The sequence below is a fragment of the Saccopteryx bilineata genome, chromosome 1 (assembly GCF_036850765.1).
Source record: "Saccopteryx bilineata isolate mSacBil1 chromosome 1, mSacBil1_pri_phased_curated, whole genome shotgun sequence".
NCBI lineage: Eukaryota > Metazoa > Chordata > Mammalia > Chiroptera > Emballonuridae > Saccopteryx > Saccopteryx bilineata.
The window spans coordinates 129,367,484-129,380,162 of NC_089490.1; the positions used below are offsets into that span (position 1 = coordinate 129,367,484).

The following is a 12,679-nucleotide window of genomic DNA, read 5'->3' on the forward strand; positions in this document are numbered from 1 at the left end:
ACATTCGAGATGCTTCCATTCTACTAGAATGGCTAATGTAAAAAAGACAGCTAACAAGTGTTGGCCAGAATACAGAATTTGGAACTTTCATAAATTGCTGGATGGAAAGTGCAGGCACTTTGGAAAACGGTTTGGTAGTTCTTCAAAAGGTTAAATGTGATATAGCAATTTTACTCGTAGGTATACATCAAAAATGAAAATGTGTCATGCCAAAAACAGTACATAAATGTTCACAGCCACATTATTCACAATAGCCAAAAACTAGAACTAACCCAAATATCCATCAACTCATAAATCAGTAAATAAAATGTGGTATATTCATAAAGTGGAAAATTTTTGGCAAAAGAAGAGGAATGATATACTGGCACATACTACAAAATGGATAAAAACTGAAAAATTAGGCTCAGTGAAAGAACCCGGTTGCTAACCCCACATATTTTATGATTCATTTACATGCTGTCTAGAAGAGCTAAAGCCATAGAAACAGAAAGATTAGTGGTTTTCTGGCATTGGGGGAAAGGGGGAGACTGGGGAGAGGTAAGAAGAATGGGGAATGGCTATTAACAGAGTAGGATTTCTTTCTGGAATGATAAAAATATTCTAAAGTTGTGGTGATGGGTTGTACAATTCTGTAAATATACAAAAACAAAACAAAACTAACAAACAAAACACCACCACCAAATGGTATGCTTTAAATAAATATTTACCCATTTAAGTGGTATATGTTATATATCGATAAAGATATATAATATGTGAATTAAATCTCAATAAAGGTATTAAAAAAAGAATAGTGTGGTAGGTATATTCATCTTTAGATGAATTTTAGAGAAAAAATATATATGGGTGGCAAATAAGTATATGAAAACATGTTCATCAGCAACAGCTAGTAATTGTAGAAATACAATTAAAACCATGATGAAATCCACTACAGCCCTATTAAATTGGCTAAAATAAAAAGTACTGACATACCAAGTGCTGAAAAGGGTGTAGAGCAATTGGAACTCTCATACAATACTGGTGAGAATGCAAAATAATATAGGTATTTTGGAAAAAGGTTTGGCAGTTTCTTACAAAGTTTTTTTAATTCAGTGAGAGGAGGGGAGGCAGAGATAGACTCCCACATGTGCCTCGACTGGGATCTACCCAGCAAGCCCACTAGGGGAACAACATTCTGCCCATCTGGGGCGTTGCTCTGTTGCTCAGCAACCAAGCTTTTCTTAGCGCCTGAGGTGGAGGCCATGGAGCCATCCTCAGCACTCAAGGTAAGCTCACTCCAATCAAGCCATGGCTGCAGGAGAGGAAGAGAGAGAGATATAAAAGAGAGAGAGAGAGAGAATGAGAGAGAGAGAGAGAGGGGTGGAGAAGCATATTGGCACTTCTCCTGTGTGCCCTGACCAAGAATCAAACCTGGGACATTCACACGCCAGGCTGATGCTCTACCGCTGAGCCAACCAACCAGGGCTACTTCTTACAAAGTTAAACATACAGCTGCCCTATAACCAAGCAATACCACTTCTTAGTAGTTAGTTGAGAGAAATGAGTGGACAAACTGTAGTACAGACAATTTACAGTCAATACAATGGAATACTACTCAGCAATACAGAATGAAGTACTGATATAGAATGAAGTACTAATTTAGACAAATATCAAAGGCATTATGCTGAATGAAAAAAAAAATATGTCTCAAAAGGTTACACCATTTCTGCCAAAGAACAAAACTAGTGTCAGATAAGATCAATGGCTATGAGGAGTTAGGGGTGGGAAGAGGGTGTGGCACATAAGGACTGTTCTGGGACTATGAGTAGTTCTGCATCCCCATTGCACTGGCAGTTACGTGATCCTGTATACATGTTAAAATGAATAGAACTGTAATCCAATAAAGGACTATTTTGTGTTTTCTTAATTTATAAAAAAAAAAAAAAAAATCACTCCTGGAGGGAAAATGGCGATGGAGTAGGTGAATGTTACAACTCCCACTTCCCAGAACCAAAGTGGATTACAACATAACTTAGTAACAATCATCTTGAAAAACCAACTTTACACTAAACTAAGAGGAATCTATAAGCAAGCATCACTGAAGAAACCACACTGAGCTGGTAGGAAAGGCAGATGCAGAAAGGGCTGCCCCGCTCCCAGGAGTGAGAGGCAGCCTGAATGGTCTCTCACGGCAGGGTGGGTTGCCCAGAGAGTTGTGGATCCTCAGCCACAGGACTGGAACCATAGCCTGGTGCCCCAGAGACTAGAGGAGGTGTACGGACAGTAGTTAGCTGAAAGAAGAGCCAGGTTACTGTTTGCGAGAGGGAGACAGAACTCTCAGACCCAGGCTCTGTCTTAAAGGGACCCCGCAGAAAATCTTGTTCACAGCAACTTACCCGGGGAGCGGGGTACGGGAGGCTACAGGAGCGGGAATCATCAAGAGGACTGGAGTTGCGAGAGGAGAGTGTTGTCTGGGGGTACAGGAAGAGACTGTGGGGGACAGCCACCCTGAACCCTGTACTGGTGACTCCCCAAACCTAAAGTGGACATTCTTCCTGGGAGAACAAAGCCAGCAAAGAGAAGCAATTACCCCACCCACCAGAGGCTCTCCTGCTCCAGTCAGTGCAGAGAGACACTTAGAAGCGGGGGCGCATCAGGGACACAGGTTTTGAGTGCTGAGGATCTGGGCTACATGGCTGCCCCAACCTGCTGAGTACCCTCTGAAGGGAGGCAGGGCCCAGCAGCAGAGGCAGCTGTGGCACTTGGCCTGCAAGTGGATGGGGTGGAGCCCAAGGAGGCCTCCCAAGAACCCATGAAGGGCAGAACCCTGTGAAGCGAGGAATCCCCAATGCCCATGGAGCAGAACAAGCTGCAGCCCACAAGCCCGTGCTGGTGCCCGAGTGCCTGAGGAGGCAGAGGAAGAGGGGGGTCGGTGGAAAGACCTCACTTCAGAAAAGGAGAGGCCTCACAATTGGCCAAGAGTGGATAAAAGCCAGAGTAGAAGTGCAGCTGATAGTTACAATGGCATCAGGGCCCAGGAGAGGCAGACACAAATTCTGGATCACCTGTAGCTCCAAGAAGATTGCTAAGGGCCCGTCAAAAGCAGCGACCCCAATGATTTGCACCAGGTTCTGGCCAGGGAGGCCCAGGGCTGGTACATTCAGTGGCCAGATACAAAGAGCATCAGCTCAGGACCTAACAACCATAGTTAGAGTGGTATCTTAAGAAAAGGCTCCTCACACCTGACCCAACTAAGGCATAGAAAACGCTGTCACAAACAGCTGAAGCCATCCCAAGAAGATTTAGAAACAACACAAATGAAAGCTGGAAAAAGACAACACCGACCCTATACTTAGCTAGCTACACAAACAATACATAAAAAGGAGCAGTCTATACAGAGACAAAATGGGAAGACAGAGAAGTGCAACTCAAATGAATCAACAAGAGAAATCCCCAGAAAAGAATTAAATGAAAAGAATATAAACAAGATACTGGATGCAGAGTTTAGAATAATAATTGTTAGGATGATCAAGGAGCTTAGAGCAACAGTAGATGGACATAATGAACACCTAAACAAAGAGACAGCTGGCATCAAAAAGGACACTGAGCGACTTCCTTGGCCTCCATCTTTCCTCTGGGTCAGGGAACCTCACTGGGCGGGATGCGTGCTCTGTATTCAATAAAGCCTTTTGTTATTCCACACACACACAAAAAAGGACATTGAAATCATAAAAAAGTCAGACAGAAATGACAAACACAATAGCAGAAATGAAGACTACACTAAAAGGAATTAAAAGTGTGCTGGATGAAGCAAAGGATTGAATCAGCGATTCAGAGGACAAGATAAGCAAAAGCACGGAAGCAGAACAGCAAAAAGAAAAGAGGATCAGAAAGTCTGAGGAAACTCTAAGAGAGCTCTGTGACAACATGAACAGAAACAACATCTGCATAACAGGGGTTCCTAAAGGAGAAGAGAAAAAACACGAGATAGAGAACCTGAAGAAATCATAGCTGAAAACTTCCCTAAATTGATGCAGGAAAAAGTCACACAAGTTCAAGAAGCTGAGAATCTCATTAAAGAGGAACCCAAAAAGACCTACCACCAAGATACATCATAATTAAAATACCATAGCTAAGAGATATAAATAACAAAGATAAAAATACCAAAGCAAGAGAAAAGCAGTCAATCACCTACAAAGGAGCCCCAATAAGGATGACATCCTACTTCTCAACAGAAACATTAAGAGGCCAAAAAGGAATGGCAAGAAATATTCAAAGTAATGCAGAACAAGAACCTACAACCAAGACTTCTTTATCCAGCAAAGCTATTGTTTAAAATTGAAGTAGAAATAAAAAGCTTCCCAGACAAAAAAACTCAAAGAATTCATTACAACCAAACCAATGCTGCCAGAAATGTTAAGGGGCCTGTTGTAAACAGAACAAAGGGGGGAAAATTGAGAAAAAGAGGAATGTAGATTTAAAGAATAAAATGGCAATAAACGACTACATATCAATAATAACCTTAAATGCAAATGGATTAAATGCTCCAATGAAAAGACACAGGGTACATGCATGGATAAGAAAACAGGAGCTGTACATATGCTGTCTACAAGAGACCCACCTCAAAACAAATTATACACTTAGACTGAAAGTAATGAAAAAAAAAATTTCATGCAAATGTTAATGAAGAAAAAGCTGGAGTAGCAATACTTATATCTGACAAAATAGACTTTAAAACAAAGGTAAGGAATAAAGAAGGTCACTACATAATGATTAAAAGGAGTAATCCAACAGGAAGATATAACCATTAAAAATATCTATGCACCTAATATAGGATCACCTAAATATATAAATTAGACTTTGATGGACATAAAGGGTGAAATCAACAGCAATACTATAATAGTAGGGGATTTCAATACCCCACTAACATCACTTGATTGATCCTCAAAAATAAAATTAACTCCTGAACAGGCGGTGGCGCAGTGGATACAGCGTCAGACTGGGATGTAGAGGACCAAGGTTTGAGACCCAGAGGTCGCAAGCTTGAGTGCGGGCTCATCTGGTTTGAGCAAAAGCCCATCAGCTTGAACCCAAGATCGCTGGCTATAGCAAGGCATTACTCGGTCTGCTGAAGGCCTGTGGTCAAGGCACATATGAGAAAGCAATCAATGAACAACTAAAATGTTGCAACGCACAATGAAAAACTAATGATTGATGCTTCTCATCTCTCTCCGTTCCTGTCTGTCTGTCCCTGTCTATCTCTCTCTCTGACTCCCTCTCTATCTCTGTAAAAAATAAAAAATAGCCCTGGCCAGTTGGCTCGGCCTGGTGAGCAAAAGTCCCGGGTTTGATTCCCGGCCAGGGCACACAGGAGAAGCGCCCATCTGCTTCTCCACCCCTCCCCCTCTCCTTCCTCTCTGTCTCTCTCTTCCCCTCCCGCAGCCAAGGCTCCATTGGAGCAAAGATGGCCCGGGTGCTGGGGATGGCTCCATGGCCTCTGCCTCAGGCGCTAGACTGGCTCTGGTCACGAAAGAGCGATGCCCCAGATGGGCGTGCCAGGCAGATCCCGGTCGGGCACATGCGGGAGTCTGTCTGACTGCCTCCCTGTTTCCAGCTTCAGAAAAATACAAAAAATAAAAATTAAAAATTAAAAAAATTTAAAAAAAGAAATAAAAAAAAAGAAAATTAACAAGGAAATAGCAGACTTAAAGGACACACTAGATCAACTGGATTTAATAAATATCTTCAGAACTTTTCACCCCAAAGCAGCAGAATATACATTCTTTTCAAGTGCTCATGGTACATTCTCTAGAATAGACCACACGGTAGGACACAAAATGAGTCTCAATAAATTTAAGAAGACTGGAATCGTATCAAGCATCTTCTTGGATCACAATGGTATGAAACTAGAAATCAACTATTAATACAATAGAAAAACTGAAAAACATTTAAACACTTGGAGGCTAAATAGCATGTTATTAAGTAACAAATAGATTAACAAGATCAAGGAAGAAATAAAAAATTTCCATGAAACAAATGAAAATGAACATACAACCAACTCAAAATTTATGGGACGCAGCAAAAACAGTCCTAAGAGGGAAGTTTATAGCATTACAGGAATATCATAAGAAGCAAGAAAAACTCAAATAAACAACTTAACCCTGCATCTAAAAGAATTAGAAAAAGAACAGCAAGTAAAGCCCAAATGTAGTAGAAGGAAGGAAATAATAAAGATCAGAGCAGAAATAAATGACATAGAGGCTAAAGAAACAATACAGAGGATCAATGAAACTAGGAGCTGGTTCTTTGAAAAGGTAACAAGATTGATGAACCTTTAAGTAGACTCACCAAGAAAAAGAGAGAGAGGACTCAAATAAATAAAATTAGAAATGAGAGAGGAGAAATCACAACTGACACAACAGAAATACAAATATTGTAAGAAAATACTATGAAGAACTGGATGCCAAAAACTAGACAACCTAGATGAATGGACAAATTCCTTGAAAACATACAATCTTCACAAAATCAATCTGGAAGACTCAGAAAAACTTAAACAGACCGATTACACCAAGGAGATCGAAACAGTTATCAAAAAAACTCCCAACAAAGAAAGTCCGGGGCCCGATGCTTCACAACGGAATTCTACCAAATATTCAAAGACGAACTAACTCCTATCCTTCTCAAACTATTTCAAAAAATCAAGAGGAATGGAAGACTTCCTAAACACCTTTATGAGGCGAGCATAATTATCTGATTCCAAAACCAGGCAAAGATAACACAAAGAAAGAAAATTATAGGCCAATATCTCTGATGAATATAGATGCTAAAATCCTCAACAAAATATTAGCAAACCGGATCCAACAATATATGGAAAAAAATCATACACCATGATCAAGTGGGATTTATTCTGGGGAGGCAAGGCTGGTATAATATTTGCAAATCAATCAATGTGATTCATCACATAAACAAAAAGAAGGAGAAAAACCATATGATAATTTCAATAGATGCAGAAAAAGCATTTGATAAAATCCAGCACCCATTCATGATCAAAACTCTCAGCAAAGTGGGAATACAGGGAACATACCTCAACATGATAAAAGCCATCTATGACAAACCCACAGCCAACATCATACTCAATGGGAAAAAATTAAAAGCAATACCCTTAAGATCAGGAACAAGGCTGGGGTGCCCCCTTTCACCACTCTTATTTAACATAGTCCTGGAAGTCCTAGCCACAGCAATCAGACAAGAAGAAGAAATAAAAGGCATTCAAGTTGGAAAAGAAGAAGTAAAACTATCATTATTTGCAGATGATATGATATTGATATAGAAAACCCTAAAGTCTCAGTCAAAAAACTACTGGACCTGATAAATAAATTCAGCAAAGTGGCAGGATATAAAATCAATACTCAGAAATCAGAAGCATTTTTTATATACCAACAATGAACAGTCAGGAAAGAGAAATTAAGGAAACAATCCCCTTCACAATTACAACCAACAAAAATAAAGTACCTAGGAGTAAACTTAACCAAGGAGACTAAAGACTTGTACTCGGAAAATTACAAAACATTGATAAAGAAATCAAGGAAGACAAACAAGTGGAAGCATATACCATGCTCATGGTTAGGAAGAATAACATCATTAAATGTCTATATTACCCAAAGCAATCTATAAATTCAATGCAATACCAATTAAAATACCAATGACATACTTCAAAGATATAGAACACATATTCCAAAAATTTATATGGAACCAAAAAAAGGACACGAATAGCCTCAGCAATCTTAAAAAGAAGAAATAAAGTGGGAGGTATCACACTTCATGATATCAAAGTTATACTACAAGGCCATTGTACTCAAACAGCCTGGCACTGGCATAAGAACAGGCATATAGATCAATGGAACAGAACAGAGAACCCAGAAATAAACCACAGTTCTATGGACAACTGATATTTGACAAAGGAGGTAAGGAAATACAATGGAGTAAAGACAGCCTCTTTAACAAATGGTGTTGGGAAAATTGGACAGCTACCTGCAAAAAAATGAAACTAGATCACCAGCTTACAACCACTCACAAAATAAATTCAAAATGGATAAAAGACTTGAATGTAGGCAGTGAAACCATAAGCATCTTAGAAGAAAACATAGGCAGTAAGCTCTCGGACATCTCTCAGAGCATATATTTGCTGATTTATCTCCACGGGGAAGTGAAATAAAAGACAGGGTAAACCAAATGGGACTATATCAAACTAAAAAGCTTTTGCACAGCTAAAGACAACAAGAACAGAATAAAAGACAAACTACACAATGGGAGAACATATTTGACAATACGTCTGATAAGGGTTAATAACCAAAATTTATAAGAACTTGTTAAAACTCAACACCAGGAGACAAACAACCCAATCCAAAAATGGGCAAAAGAGATGAATAGACACTTCTCCAAAGAGGACATACAGATGGCCAATAGGCATATGAAAAAATGCTCAACATCACTAATCATTAGAGAAATGCAAATTAAAACCACAATGAGATATCACCTTACACCAGTCAGAATGGCGTCTTATCAACAAAAACAACAAGAATAAGTGCTGGCGAGGATGTGGAGAAAAGGGAACCTCCTGCACTGCTGGTGGGAATGCAGACTGGTGCAGCCACTGTGGAAAACAGTATGGAGATTCCTCAAAAACTGAAAATCGAACTGCCTTTTGACCCAGCTATCCCACTCTTTAGGAATATACCTCAAGGACACCATAAAACGGCTCGAAAAGGAGAAATGCACCCCATGTTTGTGGCAGCCTTGGTTCACAATAGCAAAGATCTGGAAACAGCCCAAGTGTCCGTCAGAGGACGAGTGGATTAAAAACTTTGGTACATATATACTATGGAATACTACTCAGCCATAAGAAATGATGACATTGGATCATTTACAATAACATGGATGGACCTTGACAACATTATACGGAGTGAAATAAGTAAATCAGAAAAAAACTGAGATGAATCCATACATAGAAGGGACATAAAAATGAGACTCAGAGACATGAACAAGAATGTGATGGCAACAGGGGCGGGTGGTTGTGGAGGGGGGATGGGGTGAAGAAGGAGGAGAGGGGTTTAGGGGAGGGGAGGGGCACACAAAGAAACCAGATAGACGGTGACAGAAGACAATTTAACTTTGCAGGAGGGGTATACAGCACAATCAAATGTCAAAATAATCTAGAGATATTTTCTCTCAACATATGTACCCTGATTTATCAATGTCACTGCATTAAATTTAATAAAAAAAAAAAAGAAAAACTCAAATAAACAACTTAACCCTGCATCTAAAAGAATTAGAAAAAGACCAACAAATAAAGCCCAGAGGAGGTAGAAGGAAGGAAATAATAAGGATCAGAGTGGAAATAAATGATATAGAGGCTAAAAAAAAAAAAAAAATACAGATTAATGAAACCAAGAGCTGATTTTTTGAAAAGGTAAACAAAATTAATGAACCTTTAACTAGACTCACCAAAAAAAAAAAAGAGGACTCAAATAAATAAAATTAGAAATGAGAGTGGAGAAGTAACAACTGACACCACAGAAATACAAAGAATTTTAAGAAAATACTATGAAGAACTGTACACCAAAAAATTAGACAACCCAGGTGAAATGAACAAATTCCTTGAAACATATCATCTTTCAAAAATCCATCTGGAAAAATCAGAAAACCTAAACAGACCGATTACAACAAATGAGATCGAAACAGTTATCAAAATACTACCGACAGACAAAAGCCCTGGGCCAGATAGCTTCACAGGCAAATTCTATCAAATTTTCATTCAAAGAACTAACTCCTATCCTTCTCAAGCTATTTAAAAAAATTCAAGAGGAGGGAAGACTTTCAAGCTCCTTTTATGAGGGAAGCATAATTCTGATTCCAAAACCAGGCAAATACAATACAAAGAAAGAAAACTATAGGCTAATATCCTTTGTGAACTTAGATACTAAAGTTCTCAACAATATATTAGCAAACTGGATCCAGCAATACATGAAGAAAATCATACATCATGATCAAGTGGGATTTATTCTGGGGAGGCAAGGATGGTACAATATTCACAAATCAATGTGATTCATCACAAAAACAAAAGGAAGGAGAAAAATCACATGATTATATCAATAGATGCAGAAAAAGATTTGATAAAATCCAGCACCGACTTATGATCAAAACTCTCAGCAAAGTGGGAATACAGGGAACATATCTCAACATGATAAAGGCCATCTATGACAAACCCACAGCCAACATCATACTCAATGTGCAAAAATTAAAAGCAATCCTCTTAAGATCAGGAACAAGGCAAGGCAGTGGTGCCCCTTTCACCACTCTTTTTTTTTTCTTCTTTTTTTTCTGAAGCTGGAAATGGGGAGAGACAGTCCGACAGACTCCCGCATGCGCCCGACTGGGATCCACCCGGCACATCCACCAGGGGCTACGCTCTGCCCACCAGGGGGCAATGCTCTGCCCTCCAGGGCATCGCTTTGCGGAGACCAGAGCCACTCTAGCGCCTGGGGCAGAGGCCAAGGAGCCATCCCCAGTGCCTGGGACATCTTTGCTCCAATGGAGCCTTGGCTGCGGGAAGGGAAGAGAGAGACAGAGAGGAAGGAGGGGTGGAGAAGCAAATGGGCGCTTCTCCTATATGCCCTGGCCAGGAATCAAACCCGGGTCCCCCACACGCCAGGCCGACGCTCTACCGCTGAGCCAATCGGCCAGGGCACCACTCTTTTTTTTTCTTTTTAATTTTTTAAAAATATTTTTAAATTTTTTACAGAGACAGAGAGAGTCAGAGAGAGGGACAGATAGGGACAGGCAGGAACAAACAGAGATGAGAAGCATCAATCATAAGTTTTTCATTGCGACACCTTAGTTGTTCATTGATTGCTTTCTTATATGTACCTTGATGTGGGCCTTCAGCAGACCGAGTGACCCCTTGCTCAGGGACCTTAGGTCCGAGCTGGTGAGCTTTTTTTTTGCTCAACCCAGATGAGCTAGTGCTCAAGTTGGCGACCTCAGGGTCTCGAACCTGGGTCTTCCGCATCCCAGTCCGACGCTCTATCCACTGCACCACCGCCTGGTCAGGCAGCCTTTGTCTTTAATTCATCTGGTGTTTACCTGCATGTATATATAAGGCTGGTATCTATTTATATTTTCTTTTTTTTTTTTTTAGTGAGGGGAGGTACAGACAGGGACAGACTGACAGTAAGGCAGAGATGAGAATCATCAACTCATAGTTGCAACACCTTAGTTGTTCATTGATTGCTTTCTCATATGTGCCTTGATGGCAGGGTGAGGTTGGGCTTTAGCCAATTCAGTGACCTTGGGCTCAAGCCAGCAACCACTGGGCTGAAACCAGTGATGATGGGGTCATGTCTATGATCCCGCACTCAAGCTGGTGAGCCCACGCTCAAGCTGGATGAGCCCATGCTCAGGCCAGTGACCTTGCGGTTTCAAACCTGGGTCCTATTGTCCCAGGCTGACGCTCTATTCTCTGTGCGACCTCCTGGTCAGGTGATATATTTTCTTTTTTCTTATGGGGGCCTCTAGTTGCCCCAGTCCCATTCATCGGATAGTTCATTCTTCCTCCACTTAATTTTTTTTTTTCCTGTATTTTTCTGAAGCCGGAAACGGGGAGAGACAGACAGACTCCCGCATGCACCCGCCGGGATCCACCCTGCACGCCCACCAGGGGCGAAGCTCTGCCCACCAGGGGGCGATGCTCTGTTGTGACCAGAGCCACTCTAGCACCTGGGGCAGAGGCCGAGGAGCCATCCCCAGCGCCCGGGCCATCTTTGCTCCAGTGGAGCCTCGGCTGCGGGAGGGGAAGAGAGAGACAGCAAGGAAGGAGAGGGGGAGGGGTGGAGAAGCAGATGGGCGCTTCTCCTGTGTGCCCTGGTTGGGAATCGAACCCGGGACTTCTGCACACCAGGCCGATGCTCTACCACTGAGCCAACCGGCCAGGGCGACCTCCACTTAATTTTTTAAAAAACTGAAATATATTTGACATATAATAGTAAGTTTAAGGTGTACATGTTGATTTTATATATTTATATATTGCAATATGATTGCCATTGTAGCAATAATTAACACCTCTATCATGTCACATAATATTTTTGGGGGGGTTGGAATACCCCCGGTTAAATATTAATGCCACACCTGTTACATGTTTTTCCAACAAATGTTATAGGTGTTTCTGAGCTCTCTGTTTTCTGTGGGTCTATTTATCAATCTCTATATCAATACAATGCTGCCTCATCAGTTACAGTTGTAAAATAAACTCTTAGTATATGATATGACCAGCCATCTTTTTCTCTTTCAAAATCACTTTATCTATTAGCCTTCTCTCCAACCTCAATTCAAATGGACCTCTAGAGCACTCCATCAACCTGCTAGATAATCATTTCAGTTAATTTAAACTGTTGGTAGCTTTCTGAACCTGAGGACTAGTATCTAATAATGTCTTTTCCTCAACAGGACAAGTGTTATCCTCATTTTATCAATAAGGAAATAAGACTCGGGGATTCCAAATGTAGGGAGCTGAATGAAAGCACCATGCAGTAAGGAAGGAGCCAAGTTAGGACCAGAAATACGTAGAACTGTTGGCCCCCAGGTAGTGCTCTACTCAGGAAACAAGGTGGATGGACTCCCAGGACCCTGTTTGCTTTTACCTATGGAA

General features: G+C 40.8%; 1 protein-coding gene across 2 annotated transcripts in view; it reads right to left on the reverse strand.

Annotated features, from left to right (window-relative positions):
• FGFR1OP2 (FGFR1 oncogene partner 2) overlaps nt 1-12,679 on the reverse strand; it is a 37,154-nt gene that overhangs the window by 20,042 nt on the left and 4,433 nt on the right. The gene's annotated exons all lie outside the window — the stretch shown is intronic.